The sequence below is a fragment of the Mus pahari genome, chromosome 9 (genome assembly GCF_900095145.1).
Source record: "Mus pahari chromosome 9, PAHARI_EIJ_v1.1, whole genome shotgun sequence".
Classification (NCBI taxonomy): Eukaryota; Metazoa; Chordata; class Mammalia; order Rodentia; family Muridae; genus Mus; species Mus pahari.
The window spans coordinates 1,738,735-1,757,072 of NC_034598.1; the positions used below are offsets into that span (position 1 = coordinate 1,738,735).

Genomic DNA, 18,338 nt, shown 5'->3' on the forward strand with positions numbered 1-18,338 from the left:
TTGTGATTGGGTTACCTCACTAAGGATGATATCCTCCAAATACATCCATTTGCCCAAGAATTTCATAAATTCATTGTTTTTAATGGCTGAGTAGTACTACACTGTGTAAATGTACCACAGTTTCTGTATCCATTCCTCTATTGAGGGACATCTGGAAACCCCGGTATTTAATATTCTATCTTGCATACAGATTGAGAAAAGAAAGTGATGAAATGTTATTTTCAAGTAGAAAAAAAAGTTCACTTGCAGAAATTAAAAGCTTTTAAAAATAAGTTGTTCTTGACATTTATAAAATAATTGCATGGTCAAGGGAAAATAGGATAGAAGATTATGTAGCTGAATGTTACAGATGTAAACTGTCTATGCAAGTCCAAATAATAGCGTTCATAAAAACAAATTATTAGTTTTCATATCACTACCAATTTTGATTGAAACAATCACCAGCCTGGAGGACATGGTATTTCTCCAAATATTTCAGCATGCTAAATTACTGCTATTGCGAGACAAGGGGCTTAGCTTTTTTTTACTGTGAATGGATGCTTTCATAAACTATCCAGTTTGGTTTCCCCATTTAAATAATATTTGTAATTATGATAGCATTTTAACCTGAGTCTGTATTCTTAGATTTAAAATTACTGTTTCTTTAATTTCATGTTCATATTAATTTGTTGCGCATCGTTTCTCCCTTACATATCAAATTGCCTGTGGATTTACGCAAAGCTTCAGTAAACTGAGTATAATAAATTGCTTGGAAATTTGCCACAATTCTGGTGACAGCCAATTCCCGATATGTTTTCTCTGTTATAGAGAGTCACAATGCGAAGAGCCATATTTTCTATCTATTAGGCATTAGCTGTACCCCTGACCTGACCATGCCACTAAGATACATGCTGGAAAATATTATGGGATTTGTAATAATGTTTTTAAATTGAACATATCCCTGTGGGACAGATTTTATATGTGCTGTAGATATTGGGAAGAAAAGCATCCAGAGGCGTATTACTCAAAGTGAAGCTGTCGTTGGGTAATAGAGTACTACAGTATTTGGGTGAAATGATACAGCTAGACTTATTTAATTTTCCAGTGGGGACCTTTTACGTTGATGTGCCCTCAAAAATCTGTACATTTTCTAAGCAGGAGAAAAATAATCAAGGCTGATAAAATCATAAATCATTTTCCCATCAGTGCTGAAACTCTAATTTTCTTGCTTATTGCTTGAGTTGATAAAACAAATAAAAGAAGGAAACTCAGAGAGATTTCTTTAATATGCAAAATGAATTTCAATGTACTCTCCTGCTGATGCTTTTATGGAAACCCTCACTCCATGGTAGATATGGAATGTAGAAATCTGCATTTAGATAGAAACATTATAAAATGCATGGTATGGTACAAAGTCCATCTCTTAATGGGGATGGCAAAGTGCTGCGTTATACGGTTGACTGAGAAGACAGCATGCATATCGGTTTTCACGTCTTTGGTAACCAAGTGACTGTGTTATGAGAGGCCTAGATTATTTTGAATCCTTGATAAATATTGATGAGAAAAAATCATATAAGATGAGTGAAATATTCTCCAAGTAAATGTTTGGTAGCACTGATAGGATATGCTTATAATACACAAATTTTCTAAATTTTTTCCTCAAATACTTTTAGTGAAAAAGATTTTTTTCTGTTGGGTACAATCCATTGTACAGAAAAACTATACAGTATCTAATTGTAACAGTTTAGCAACAGAACTCAGAAATAATTGATTTGATTACCGTGACTGTACTGTGTGGAAAGTTCTGGAATTTCATGGTTCTTCCCTAGCACAGATGTGGCAATTCTATGTGTAAAGATAAAGGTACCTCTTGTCTGTTGTTCTTGAGGCTGAGAGGAAGAGCCAATGAGTTGACACTTCTGAAGCTCTGTATTTACATTTACATTTTTCAAAGGACATTTCTTTAGGCTGTTAGTAGAATTTAGTGCTACTGAACATTTGTAAGATAACTACTAAAATGAAAAAGTAACTAGTTGGTGCTATGGAGACAAGTTGTTGAAAAGAATAATTGATTAATGAAAATTATAGGCATGAGTCATCATAAACATTTAAGAGATTTTATAATAGAACTGTTTCTAAAAATAATATAATATTTTATTTATGTATATCTATGGAGTCCCTAGCAGAAATAAACAGATGACAAAAGTGTGATAAAAGGAACTTGTCCAATGTTATCTTCTTTGTTATTAAAATTGTTTTGAGAATTTTATACTTAGAATTGTGTTGATATAATTTCCAGTACTACCTCTCCCCCTTCCAATATCTTCCGTGTTCCTCTCAATTCCTTTTTGAATACATGGTTTCTTCTTTAATTATTATTGTTTTACACACACACACACACACACATACACACACACACACACACACACACACCTATACATGATTATATATATCATATATTTAAATAATATGTACAAATATATAATGAATACAAAAATTTATATGTATAATTATATATTATGTATAATTATGTTACATATGACATAGCAGATATCATATAATAAATATAATAAGTTACAGTAAATATCAAAGAGAATAATAATATGGGAGGATACATTAAAAGAAAGTAAACATTAGTTGGGAAAATATGATTTATATGTGTGTGTATGTATATGATATATATGTATAGGATATATGTATAAGTTATATATGTATAGGATATATGTATGTGTATTTTTATATGTTTGTATGTGCATATGTATATGAGGTAGATGTGTGTAAAATATATGAATATATATATGATAAATGTGAATATATATATGTAGTGTATATATATGTGCACATGTATATGTATATGTATTATGTATATGTATATGTAATCAACCCTTTGAGCCTTATTAGTATTGTGTGTTTGGAGCTGACCAGTTGCAATTGAACAGCTTTTCAGGGATCTTGTCCCTTTGATAACCTGATTCTTTCTTACTCTGTCTCTCTTTCTCTCTCTCTTTATTTCTCTCTCTCACCATGAATTGTAGCTTTTCATTTATAGGTGAAATTTTGCATCAGCTTGCCATGAGGCCATTATTCGGATATTTTTTTGCTTGTGAAATCATATTGTTGATATTCAATTAGTGTAATATTCCTCTTGTGTCTAGATGATACAATTTCATAGCAAATTTTTTTCTGGTTGCCTGGTCTTTAGTATCTTTCTACTCCCACTTTGTAATGTTCCCTGAACATTCCGTAAAGCATTGCTTTGTAAAATAATAATTGGCTCTGGACTTCCAAGGCCATTTATCCTCTATGTTTTGATTTTTTAACAGTTTTAAATCTGTAGTAGCTCTTGTCCATTTTGGTCAAAACACTTATTTGGTGAATGATAACAGCTACACTTATTTTTGGTTAAAAAGATAAATATTTTCAATACTGTTAGAAAGTACATTGATGTAGGAATACAGAAATATTTTTTTTATCCTCTAGAGTTTATGGTAGTAAATAATTTAACTACCTCTAGACATGGTAGTTAGCTAGACTTATTTACCACATACTAAATAGGCCTGATGATAATATCAAAGAAGCTCAATAATATTATAAGAGGATACATTAAAAGAATGTACTTATCAGTTGGAAAAAGTAAAATAAATGGAAGAAGTTCTGGGCTTATCCCAACTTACAAAGTTAAACAATGAAGAGATCAATGACTTTAAAAACCACAAAACTTTGTTCTGTGTAGGAGTGGATGGATTTACTGCAGAAATTTACCAGATTTTAAAAGAAATGCATACTGGCAGGAGCCTGATATAGCTGTTTCCTGAGAGACTCTGCCAGTGCATGACAAATACAGAAGGAAATGCTCACACCCATCCATTGAACTAAGCACAGGGTCCCCAATGAAAGAGTTAGAGAAAGGACCCAAGGATCTGAAGGGGTTTGCAGCGTCATAGGAGGAACAACAATATGAACTAAACAGTAACCCCAGAGTTCCCAGGGACTAAACCACCAACAAAGAGTACACATGGTGGGACTCATGGCTCAAGCTACATATGCAGCAGAGGATGGCCTAGTTGTTCATCAATGGGAGAAAAGGCCCTTGGCCTTGTGAAGGCTCTATGCCCCATTGTGGGAGAATTACAGGACCAGAAAGCAGGTGTGGGTCAGTTGATGAGCAGGGGGAAGGGTTTTTTTTTTTTTTTTTTTGCGAGACCAGGAAAGGGGATAACATTTGAAATGTAAATAAAGAAAATATCTAATAAAAAGAAGAAATGCAACCAATATGTCTCAAGTTATCCCAAATATTAAATAGAAGAAACATTCTCAAACTCCTTGTGAGAAAACACTATTTTCTAATACCAAAGTCAACTATGAACATAACAACAAAGAGAACTAATAACCATGTTTAGCCCAGATGCAAAAATTCTAAATGAAATACTTTTAAAAATGAGTCTATATTTTTCCCTAAATTCAACCACAGGGGTCACCAGTATCTGTCTATTGATTGAGTGTAATATCTGCATCTGACTTTTTCAGCTTGTCTTGAATCTTTTGGAGGGCAGTCATGATAGGCCCCTTTTTATGAATATAACATAGCATCAGCAATACTTGGGATCTCCCCTTGAGGTGGATCCCAACTTGGGCCTGTAGTTAAAAAAAAAAAAACAAAAAAAAAAAAAAAAAAAAAACTAAAAGCATTTTGAGATTTGATCTTATGCCAGTAAGAATGGATAAGCTCTTTAAGGCCTTTCGGGCTTAAAGATTTCCAGTGTAAAAAGCTACATCTGCTGTGACCAACCCATTTTGAGGTTCTTTGTCATTTATTACATTTAAGTGTGATAACTGTTTTTTTCAAGTGAAGTTGGTAAAGTGCATTAATTCTTAAAATAACATCTGTGTTTTTTCTTTGTGAAGAAGATCAAATATAGCTTCATACATTTTTGTCATTTGCTATAAATATTCGTGAAACATGGAAAAGGAATAGGATCTTTTACCTCATACTTTGATAACAGTTTATCAAGTAGGCTATACATTATCACTACAAGCTTAGCTGATATTTCAGCTATATGGTCATGGTAATTCTTAGTGATGAGATCAAAATGCCTAAGAATGCTCCACAGCTTGGGGTGCGGGGAAGTTGGGCTTCAAAGTGAGCCTGGATCATGGGAATGTAGTACACAATCAACTGCAGACATTGCAAAGAGAAGGCCAAGGTTTTTTGTAGTCATTGTTTTAGTCCAACGACTTGCAAAGCACCAGCTCCAAGAACTAACTGGCAACTTCTTGAATTGAAGTATTTCAGCAAATCTGTCAGATGAGTGGGCATGTCAGTAGTGACAGATGGGATGTTATCCATACACTGGCAACATTCAAGATAAATATCTGGATCTTAAATATGGCTGAGATTTGGGAACAGAAGAGGTGATGCCAGACTGGAGACCTGAGTCTCATTCATCTGACCACAGAATGTGATTCTGAAGACAATCTGGATGCCCTGTATGCTAGGAACTGAACCTGGTCCCCAAGTGAACTGAGGCAGAGGAAGGGAAAAGGAGGATCAGTGTTGGGAATGGAATTCAGTGGCATCTACAGAGAATGCCATTTTTATGCAAACTTGAGTAAGGAGTAAGTGATCAGGTTTCTATAGCATTTTTCATTCTCTCTGGAAACAAATCCAAAAGAACACATAGCTGTAACACATAGCTGGAGCTGTCCATAATGCTCTGTCTACTTTATATTCTTCCAATGCAATGAAATTCATATGGTGTCCTACCATATTTAATGATGGTACACTGGAAAATATTAAAATCTTAATCAACCTCTGTAGAAAGTTTTTTCTATGAAAGTAAAGCTGTGTGAAAAATTATTTCTTTATAGATTTTTATAAAAATAAACATCTTTTGATTGCTTGGATTTAGGAATTCAGTTTTTATTTTAGTGACCAATGTCAAGTTTCAGGTTTTGTTGTGTTTCATATTTAACTTTTTCACTACCACTGTTATGTCACTGGGCAAAGCCACAAACTGCTAAATATATGGAAGACTGATTATAAAGAATAAAAAATATTTGCATGTGTTTATGCAACTACTAATATAAATACTTTCCAGAAGTGGTGTACATAAAGCTATGGTTTAATAGCTGTATTTATTAAAGTACCTATGAAGGGTTTGGGGTAGCATTCTGTTTTTTCTTTGCTTTTTCATTTCTAGCAGGGGCAATAATACATATTCATATAATATACTTACTTATGAATTATCACTTAAACATTTAGATAACATGAAATATGGCCCACTTGGATTCTTGCTTTTAACTTACTTTTGATATGTAGCTTAGGACAATAAACAAAAATGAGGGATAAACAGAATTTTTAAAATACAGGCTGCTGTGCTGGGGACAGAAATACAAGGTTTATGAGTAAGCTATCTGAAGACTTTTATAATGCCTACCTTCAATATTGGCAGTACTCTAGAAATGAAAGTGCCAGTGTCTTACACCAAGAACCTTGCCTAACCTGTCAAAGTGCAAATCTTGTGATAATGTATAATGAAATAATATTGTAAGGGGTTTTTGTTTTATTTTCTCAAGAGGAATTTTTTATCATTACAGAGGTATGCCATTGGTTCTTAAGCTGTCAAAAATAAATATGTAAAAAAATGGATAAGCTCAAGGAAAATACTGACAAGCAATGTTGGTGAGGTTGTGAAGAATGAGGAACCCTCATTGATGGTTGGTGGTTGGTGGGGATTAGAAACTGGTACAGTCACCCTGGAAAACAGTGTGTTTTCAACATGCTAAAAATGGAGTTAACAATCAGGATGATATTTTCAAATTCCTTCCGTTTGCCTAAGAATTTCACAAATTCATTGTTTTTAATAGCTGAATAATACTCCATGGTGTAAATATGCCACATTTTCTATATCCATTCCTCCACTGAGGTTCATCTGGGTTGTTTCCAGGTTCTGTCTATTGTAAATAATGGTGCTATGAACACCATGGAGCATGTGCCTTGTTATATGTTTGAGCAGCTTTTGTATATAGTCACAAAAGAACACACATTACTGATAAGTGGATATTAGTGCCACAGCTTGGAATACCTACGATACAACTCACAGACTATATGAAGCTCAAAAAGAAGAAAACCCAAAGTGTGGGTGCTTCAATCCTTCCTAGAATGGGGAACAAAATAATCACAGGAAGTAGAGGGAGGGTTCTGGAAGGGAGAGAGGAGGAGGAGGGAAAATGATGCAGAACCAGGTGTGGGAGGATAATGAAGTACAGAGAGTCAGGAAATTAAACAGAGGTGTGTAGCAGTGTGAGGTGGGGAACTAGGAGTAGCCACTAGCAAGTCCCAGATGCCAGAGAAGTGAAAGGTTCCCAGGACCCAACCATGGATGACATTAGCTGAAATATGGAATGAAGGGGAGAAAGAACCCATAGAGATGATAGCCAGTCGAAAGGTATGGCCCCAGTTAAGGGATGGGGCTACATGCCCATCTCAAAATTTTTAACCCAGAATTATTCCTGTCTTAACTAAATGCAGGGGGAAAGAGTAGAGCAGAGATAGAAAGAAAAGCCATCTAAAGACTGCCTCGCTTAGGGATCCATCCTATCTGCAGACAACCAAACATAGCCACTATTGGTGATACCAAGAAGTGCTTGCAGACAGAAACCTGGTATAGCTCTCCCCTGAGAGGATCTGCTAGAACCTGACCAATACAGATGCAGATGCTCACAGCTAACCATCTGGGATTGAGAAAGGAGGCCCCAATGCAAGAGTTAAGTGAAGAACTGAAGGAGTGGAAGGGGATTGCAACTCTATAAGAAGAACAATATTAACCAAGAGCTCCTAGGGAATAAACCACAAACCAAAGAATAAACATGGAGGAGCCCATGGCTACAACTGCATCTGTAGCAGAGGATTGCCTCATCTGGCATCAATGGGAGGAGAGGCCCTTGGTTCTGTGGTGGCTCAGTGCCCCAGTGTAGGGTATACTATAGAGGTGAGGCAAGAGTGGGTGGGTGGATGAGGGAGCACCCTCATAGAGGCAAGGGGAGGAAGCATGGGATGGAGGGTTTATAGAGGGGAAACTGGGAAGGGGGATAACTTTTGAAATAAATAAAATAACCAATAAAAAATTGGAGCTAACATATGGCCTCAGAAAGAACTCTACATCCTACTACAGAATTATTTGTTCTTCCATGTTCATTGTGACTTTGTCTGTGGTAAGTAGGATTTGAAAGCAAGCTTTATTTCCTTCCACTGATGAATGGTTAATTAAAATATGGTACATATATACCCTGGAACTTTACTCAGTTGTACAAAAATGTAATAATGAAATCTGAAGGTAAATAGACCTGGAAAATATTATAATGTTTTAGCTAGCCCAGACTCAAAAATCCAAGCCATGCAGCCATGCATGTCTTCTACTCTTAAAATTGTATTAATTATTTTTTAAAATAAACTTTCATACCGGGCCCTTAACTCCTCCTGCACCTTCAATACTCCCCCTCTTCAATAGGATTCCTCTGAGCTTTGCATAATGTTTGGCGATGGGTTTCTGCATCTGTTTCCATCAGTTGCTGGGTGAAGTCTCTCAGATGACAGTTATTATAGGTTAGTTTCTGCAAGTATAGCACAACATCATTAATAGTGTCAGGGTTGGGAGCTTGCGAGGGGAGCAGGGAGGAGAAGCTGTGATCAGGATATTAATCAAACAATTAAAAGCAACTAAAGAAAGAAAAATAATTCAATAATTCAAATTTAATTATATTATTTTTGTCATGTTCGTCCCTTTTTCAAGTCCCTGCATATTCTCTCCCTGTTCCTATCTATCCAATCTTACTTTCATTATAACGAAAAAAAAAAAAAAAAAAGAAAGAAAGAAAGAAAGAGAAAAATACAGTACAACAAAATGCCCGAAACCAAGAAAACAAAATCAAACCATATTTAAAAATAAGCAAAATAAATCACCAAACTGTAACCAAGTAAAACCATGTGCACACACACACACATACATACATACATACACACACACACACACACACACACACACACAACCCCCCCCAAAAAAAACCCAAACAAAAAAAGGAAACAAATAACAGAATAGAACAAACAACAAAGCAAAAACCAAACATGTGTAGTGTAATTAGATGTTGGTCAACTACTCTTAAACATGAGGATTATACTAGTTGTAGTTAATAAAATCAGTGTCACTGTATTAGAGAAAACTAATTTTCCCGCTCAACTGCTGTATTCTACATTTCAATTTTTAACTTTACCTTAGTGGCTAGATTTTTATCCATTCAGTCATTTTTCTTTTTCTTTTCTTTTTTTCTTTTTATAATTTGGCTAGATTTTCTATTAGATATTTTCTTTATATTTCAAATGTTATCCCCTTTCCTGATTTCCCATTTGAAAACTCCCTCCCCCTATTGTTCCTCTCCCACCCCACTCATCAACCTACCCACTCCTGCTTCCTGGCCCTGGGATTGTCCTACACTGAAGCATAGAGCCTTCAAAAGAATAAGGGCCTCTCCTGCCATTGATGACCAGAGCCATCAAAACTAAAGTAAACCACCATCTAAACTAGGCCATCCTCTGCTACATATGCAGTTTGAGCCAGGAGTCCCACCATGTCTACTCTTTGGTTGGTAGTTTAGTCCCTGGGCGCTCTGGGGTTACTGGTTAGTTCATATTGTCGTTCCTCCTATGGGGCTGCAACCCCTTCAACTCCTTGGGTCCTTTCTCTAGCTCCTTCACTGGAACCCTGCGCTCAGTCCAATGGATGGCTATGAGCATCCACTCTTGTATTAGTCAGGCATTAACAGAGCCTCTCAGGAGACAGCTATATCAGGCTCCTGTCAGCAAGCACTTATTGATATCCACAATAGTGTCTGGATTTGGTGATTGTATATGTCTGGTGGTTGTATATGGGATGGATCCCCAGGTGAGGCAGTCTCTGGATGGCCATTCCTTCAGTCTCTGCTCCAAACTTTGTCTCTGTAATTCCTTTCATGGTTAATTTTCCCCCTTCTAAGAAGGACCACTCACTGATAAGTGGATATTAGCCCAGAAGCTTGGAATACCCAAGATACAATTCATAAACCACATGAAATTCAAGAAGGAAGGCCAAAGTGTGGGTACTTTGATACTTCTCAGAAGGGGGGACCCATGGAAGGAATTACTTTCAATCATTTTTCAAAATATAACAAAATAAAATATAATATGATAAAATTCTATCAAAGTTGAACAAAATAAACAGAAGGAAAAGATCCCAAGAAAAAGCACAATAATCAAACACTTACTATTTTGCACATACAAGAATTCCATAAAACCATCAAACTAGTATTCTATTTTGGTCTCTGTGAGTTCACATGAGCTTGGCTCATGTTTATTTACAGGATCTTATTTTCTTTGTGTCCTCCACCCGCTTACAGTCTTTCTGTCTCCTCTTCTGTAGGATTACCTGAGCCACCAGAGAAGGAATTTGATATAGACATAACATTTATAACTGGGTGTTTTACAAGGTCTCTCATTATCTAAGACCTGGCTGTGGGTCTCTGTATTTGTTCCCATTTGCTGCGGAAGGAAGTCTCTCTGATGATGGCTGGAAAAGGCACTGATATATGAGTATAACAAAATATCATTAGAGATCCTTTTATAACTACATTTTCTTCTCGTTTTAGACCAGAATTATTTGATTTATATCGTAGGTCCATAAGCTCTCTAGCTTCAGGTTCTCAGGTATGGGTTCCATCTCATAAAGTGGGTGTTAACTCATGTGTCTCTTACTGGTGGATCCTAACTCGGAATGCAGCAAATGGCATGAAAGTAGAAAGGGACCACAATGAAGAGGTAGAATTTGTGTTCTCTTCTGAACTTATGGAGTGGTCTAGGTCAATCATGACCAAATAGAAAATCAAACAGAATCAGTTACAAGCAGCATTGCTATGGGCTCATGTTTTATATCACATATTTTAAATTCATTTTTCTCTAACACTCCCGAAAACCAGACAGGTCATGCTATCATCATTGGTTTTGTTAATTAGTAGTACCTGGACATAGAACGTTGAGAAGAAAGCAAGTGAAGCATTTTTGTCCATGCTCCATGACTCTCTTTCCTTAGGGTTAGAGGGTGAGTACAAGCTAGATGAATTACAAAATGTATCCTTCTACAAGTATTTCTGCCTGGAAAAGGCACATTTGCTAATTTCTACTTCTATGTTATGTTCTCAACGTGAGGTTCCATGTTCAGGCATGACTGGATTTACTAATGGGGACAGTTATTATTTCCAGACTAGCTCCTTTTTAGATTACAAATCTTTGTCTTTACTTTTCTGGCTTAGGCTTCTGTGCTGTTTTCATTTTCTAATAAGGAAAATATCACATGATATGTTTTATTCCTTTGCTTCCTTTATTATGGCAGCAAGAGCAATGGAACAATTATTTATGAAATATCCAAATATTGGAAAGAAAAATTTGAAAAAGTACTAGTATTAAAGACACCCCTAAACTTTACTAATTCTTCTAGGTTCTCTTACTTAGATATTAATATAAATTAGAACTTAACATTGCAAAAACACATCACAATGAGATTGTAGTTAATGGGAGAAAGGAAGTATAACATTAATGAGTCCTCATGAAGCGTATTATAAAATTAAGTGATAAAACATTCTCAAAAGTCATTGCCTCCATAGGTGGTGGCCTTAAGTATATTTCATGGAGTAAAGTATGACATCATCAATATATGTAACCAGAAAAATATAAAATTTGAAAAATGACAGATAGATAAGATGGATTGTTACTGTTAATTGTCACTGCACACCTCAGCTTTCTCTTTAAAATACTGGAGATCCACTCTCAGTGTTCAGTGTTCTATCCAGCCTTTTTATAACTGATCACATGCATGCCAAATACAATCTCACTGTATCAATGGAATTTTGCCTACACCAATTGTCATTGTCTGACATTATTGTAAGCATCTGAGTTAGCATGTATTCCTTCATTGCTAGTATTCAAATCACAAAGGTTGTCTGTAATTTTCTAGATTATCTTAAGTCTGAATAGGCATTAGTATAACAAGCACACAGTTTTAGGAAATGAGTAGATTTCAGGACACATAATTTCTTCTCTGAAAAAATTTCTTCCGCAAGATTCACTTAAAATTTGTGGGGTTGTTAATACTAGGGTGAGGATGGTCTCTAGATAGAATTGAATATTATTTCCTTAAAAAAGCAAATATATTTTCATTCTGTGCAGAAATTTATTAACAATTGGTACTATGGTAGATTAATGACTGATCCTTTTCCAAGCTACTATTGGCAAGCTGTACTCAGAATCCTGCATTTATTGCTACCTATCTTTGCTCTTGGGCATATTGAATGCAGATAAACTTGCCTCTCTTTCCTCTCTTTAATGGGCTAGAAGGTATTGACTTGGACCTGTAGCCTGTTCATTTATATGATTGATGTATTTCTACTGAAATAGTATAGATTCTGAAAGTATTTTGTGTTGCTGTTGAGAATAATTTAAAATAGATATGACATATCATTAATCTATCAGTTCTATTTCTGATTTTAAAAACATAGCAAAAAATCCCTATAATGGTGAGATATAATATTTGTGTATCCAGTACAAGTCCATATTCAAGAAGAGTTTGAAATTACAGTTTTTAAATATAGATATTTACTTATTTTATTAGAAAAACTGTGTTGACTAGCACATATCAGATGTAATATATCAGATGTATGGTCAGATGTATAATAAATGTATAGATTGACATGATAAATTTAGAATGGATATTAATCTATCTTTTAAAATCTCCACTTTAACCATCTGAGGGTTCTATCTTGTAATCAAAAGAAACCATAAATATTTTCTTTTATTATATTATAAGCACAGCAGATATACTACTAAATCTATTCTTTAAATTATGGTGCTGCATGCTCTGTGAGTGATGTATTGGAATCTAAAAGACTCTGAAAGTAAAAAGACAAATAAGGAGGTTATTACACTGTTCCAGGTGAGAGGTGGAAAGAGCTGCTGAGAAATGGGAGAAATTGACCAGAGCCAGCATCTCTGCAGGAACAGAATGGATTGAACAAAAGAGAGCTTGAAGTAATGAAAATAGTGCCCACAAAACCAAATTTTATTTTCATAAGAGTTTATGAGACATGGGGAAAGGGAAAGTGTAGCAGTTAGAAGGTAAGAGTTAAGGAGAGGAAAAGGAATGTTAAAAATAACTCTCATCATACCAGTTTAGCTTGCAGGAAAAAAAATGAAACTCATTTGTTGTCTCTCTAGATGTTGCTAGTATTTTTCTGTTATTTTTAATGAAAGAGCCATTTTTTAAAAATTTATTGTCTGCAACCAGATGCAAGTATGAAGCATACGTCACTGTTTGTAGTCTCAGTGTGCAGAAATCAAAAGCAAAGCTGTTTACAATATGTTTTCTGCCTTAAAAAAGAGACTGCATTAAAATCAAGGAGACATTTATCTGCAACAAAATCTCAAAACTTTTTCTCTAATATGCATGTAACTTCTCACCAAGTAATTAGCCACAAATATCAGAAGACAGCAAATTTTAATCAAAGTGTATTACATAAAACATAGAACATGAAATCACTGTACTCATCATTTTACTAAATCCCTCCATTTCCAACTGCTGTCAATATTTGGCTTAGAAAAGAAAGAAAATTTCTCTACCAGTTCCTTTAACAGGAGGAGAGATTGTGATGCTGAATAGAATAATACACTGAGGGACCATTTTTACTCAAAGCCCCCAGTTCCACTTCAACTTTAGAATGGTCATTCCATTTTCAACCTGTTAAAAGTAATTTTATGGCTAAAATCTTTCCTTCAATAGAGTAGGGTTGTAGATTTTTGACAAATACATCAAATGAAATAATTTTATTCATTTACCAAACTTATGTCCTTAAGAGCTTGGCCTCCTGTGAGCACTGATATCTTATTAATTAGACTGGGCTTTTTGTTTGTTTGTTTTTTTGGATTTTTTTTTTTTTTGAGACAGGGTTTCTCTGTATAGCCCTGGCTGTCCTGGAACTCACTTTGTAGACCAGGCAGGCCTCGAATTCAGAAATCCTCCTGCTTCTGCCTCCAGAGTGCTGGGATTAAAGGCATGCGCCACCACGCCTGGCTTAGATTGGGCTTTTAAATACTTTTAAAAGCTTATGGAATTGGGAGCTTGGAAAACTATTTTCAAAACAGAGAAGAGAAAAGAAAATAAATTGTAGGTATGATCAGAGCTTCAAACATTATCTCATAATTATAGCTAATTGTTCTATTCTTTTTTTCTTCTTACATGCTTGGCATGCTAAAAATCTATTATAAATATTTTATTAAAATAATTTTCACTTATTTCTAATGAATTTTCTTTCAGTTTCCTTTCAAAAATTTCTGCCTATGTTAGTTAGAAATATCCTTTATGTTTTATATATTTTATTTATTTTTAAATAAAGGGCTGTATTTTCACACTACAGGAAATATCTTTAATATGGCTTAAACATGTAAATTGAGAAAACTGGATAAAAATTACACTGAGTAAACTAACCATGTGCACTTAAACAAGTGTCACCTGTTTCCACTCATATGTGGATTCTAACTCCAAATCTGTATGTTTGTGTTTAACTTGGAGTAGCTATAGGAGCCAGGCAGCCTTTGTCTAACAAGGCAAAAAGGAACTTAAAAGTGGGAGTAGTAGAATACAAGTAGTACAAAAATAGGAAAAGTCAGCAATGGTAAATGATATTTAAGTGGATAGTGGGTAGAAGGGTAGGAAAGAGAATTGGGTATGGAGGAATACTTAATATATGATAAAGTCATATATATTTGCATGTGGAACAGTCAGAGGGTGGACAGTAGTGGGGAATAAAATCTGGAGTGTAAAAACATAAATTAATTAATTAAAAAAATTAAATATTATACTATCAGGAACATTATCTCTTATTACAAAAAACAAAATAAGCGCCTTAAAATGTGTTATAGAAAAACAAATAAAATTTAAAATTTTAAGATTGAAACATAATCATGTTTTTCCCTAAATTTTAGAATATTCAATTTTATCCACAAGTAGAGAAAACTAAAGCATATGACAATAGAATTCATGTGCATAATCCTAAGAGTAGCCATAGGTTTCCCAATCTGTCAAGCACTGATGAATTTTGATCATCATTCCACTGATTACATATATTAATTTATTTTTACATATAACAATATATACAAAATGTTTTATTAATTTTCTCAATGCTTTGATAAAATACATGACAAGATGTAACTTTAAAAATGTCAAACAGGCTTCACCCTGTCTGACATTTTGTTGGAGTATGTTCCACCATGGAGCAAGAGATGGATGTGATACCCAAAGTCAGAATGCAGAGAATAGAGAAGAGTGGGCTGTAAATATTCAAGTTCATCCCTAGTGATATACTGACTCCAGCAAAATTTCACCTCTTACAGGTTTCACAATTTTCCCAACCAACTCTAATACCGATGATCAACCACATGAGCCTATAGGGAATTTTTCATATGCAAATCACAACATACTGTCATGCTTCCCATAATCTTATAGTCATCTTGTGGTACAAAATACATTCATTTTTCTTCCAGAGCATTGTAATCCTTACTAATGAGAATATTCAAAAGTCCAAAGTATAAAATGTCTTCCCATACTCAAGGTAGTTCCTTAACAGTGAGTTTCAGTAGCATCAAATGAAACAAGTATGTAGTTCAAAGGGTCATTTATAGAGATTTCTCTTTTCATAAGGAAAGAATCATATCTACCCAAGACTGAAACCCAATGGAACAACATTATAATGGCTTTTCCTAGGTGTCAATGTTACTATATCTGGAATGAACTACAATCCAGAATTGGAGGCCTCACCTGTGATTTAGATCTTGAGGCTAGAAGACACAAGATTCTGACCTGGATCTTGACATGGAGATCTTGAGGAGTAGTGGACATGAAAAGCTTTGGTCCAGGCAAGGTAGTACATGCATTTAATCCTAATAGACTGAGGCAAGGAGATCTCTGGGTTCATGATCAACCTGGAACAAACCAAGTCCCAGATCTAGGCATAGTGGTACACACTTTTAATCTGGGTCACACCTGCTGCTAGAGACCTACATAAGGACACAGAAAGAAGGAAGATTCACTCTTCTTGTACTGCTCAAATTTACTTGCCAGCACATCTGTTGGAACCTACTTCTATAGAAGATCAGCTTAAACAACAAGCCTCTTGGGACTGAGCAACTACTAGATTCTTGGACTTCCCATTCACAGCTGACCATAGTTGGACTATAGTCATCACAGTAAATTCCCTCAATATAGAGAGATATTTCATAAGTTCTATGACTCTAGCAAACCCTAACTAATACAAAGATCAAATCCAATAGCTTCTTGTTCAGAATCTGGAACTTTTGAGACACAATTATCTGGATCCAAAGAGCTTGAGTAGTCTGATCCCGCTAGCTTTGCTACTAGCAGTACATGTCTTCACCTCCTTTCACTTGATGTCTCCTTCTTTTCTAATAGCTCAGGGGTCATTTGAACTTAGGCTTCACCTTAACAAATATATACACGTTCACTGAGGCCCTATCATGTATTGTCTTGTCTCATGATTCTCTGAAACACAGAAATAACATAATCATACACCTTTCATTCCTATAAAGCCTGTAATATATTGGTGCAGACACCAAGCTGTATTCACAGTTGGAATGAGGCTTGATCCCTTTGGGCAACTTAAAGACCATATTTCTAAATCTAAAAAAAAAAACAAAAAACATTTTTTTTTTAGGATATTTCTATTTATATGGAATATCTGCTTTAAAACTAATCTATTTGCATTTTGCATTTTCTTTGATTGTTGTGCCCATGTTCTCTATGGAATCTTCTGAACCTGAGATTCTCTCTTCCATATCTTTATTCTGTTGTTGATGCTCACATCTTTGATTTCTGATTTCTTTCCTAGGGTTTCTATCTCCAGAGTTGTCTCACTTTGGGTTTTCTTAATTGTTTCTACTTCCCTTTTTAGGTCTTGGATGGTTTTGTTCAATTCCATCACTTGTTTGGTTGTGTTTTCCTGTAATTCTTTAAGGGATTTTTGTGTTTCCTCTTTAAGTACTTCTACATGTTTAGCAGTGTTTTCCTGGAATTCTTAAAGGACTTCGACCTCTTTAGCAGCATTCTCCTGTATTTCTTTAAGTGAGTTATTAATGCCCTTCTTAATTTCCTCTACCAGCATCATGAGATATGATTTTAAATCCAAGTCTTGCTTTTCGGATGTGTTGGGGTATCCAGGACTGGCTGAGGTTGGAGTGCTGGGTTCTGATGATGGTGAGTGGTCTGGGTTTCTGTTAGTAAGATTCTTATGTTTGCTTTTTGCCATCTGATAATCTGTGGCATTAGTTGTTATAGTTGTCTCTGGTTGGAGTTTGTTCCTCCTGTGATTCTGTTAGCCTCTGTCAGCAGTCCTGGGAGTCCAGCTCTCTCATGAGTCTCAGTGGTCAGAGTACTTTCTGCAGGCAAGCCCACCTCTTTCAGGGAAGGTACACAGAGTTCTGGCATTCAGACCATCCTCCTGGCTGAAGATTTAGGACCGAAACGTGGCCTGTCACAGAAGATGTGTCGCCTCTGCAGTTTGCACACTCACCTGCAAAGACTAGTCTCTGAGAGAGCCTGGACAAAATATGGCCATCTCACCTGCTCTGGTGGACAGAGCACTCCTGACTGGCCAGCTCTCCTCTGGAAGGGAAGGTGCCTGGATGTCCGGAGCCCGAAACTGGGTCTGTCCCAGAAGCTGTGTTGCTTCTGCCTGCCCCAGAAGCTGTGTAGCTTCTTCAGTCTACACTCTCACCAGCACAGACTGGAGCTTGGGCAACCCGGAGCAAGATGGCTCCCTCACCAGCTCAGGCAGTGAGAGCCCTCCCGGTAGGACACCTCTTCTCTGGTGGGGAAGGTGCCCGGATGTCTGGAGCCCAAAATGGAGTCTGTCCCAGAAGCTGTGTAGTTTCTGCAGTCCACACTCTCACTTGGGAAGACTGGAGCCTGGGCGACCTGGAGCAAAAATGGCTCCCTCACCAGTTCTGGCAGTGAGACCCCTCCTGGGCAGAAACATCTCTTCTGCTGGGGAAGGTGCCTCGATGTCTGAAGCCCGAAATGGGGTCTGGCCTAGAAGCTGTGTGGCTTCTGTGGTCCACACTCTCACCCACAGAGAGTGGAGCTTGGGCAACCTGGAGCAAAGATGGCTCCCTCACCAACGTAGGCAGTGAGAAACCTCCCAAGCCAACACCTCTCCACTGGCTGGGAAACAGAAGACCCAGAAATGAACCTACACACCTATGGTCACTTGAT

At 36.1% G+C, this 18,338-nt stretch overlaps 1 pseudogene; it reads right to left on the reverse strand.

Annotated features, from left to right (window-relative positions):
• Positions 1–4,725: 4,725 nt before the first annotated feature.
• The window catches only part of LOC110326703, a 34,659-nt pseudogene continuing 21,046 nt past the window's right edge, over positions 4,726–18,338 (reverse strand).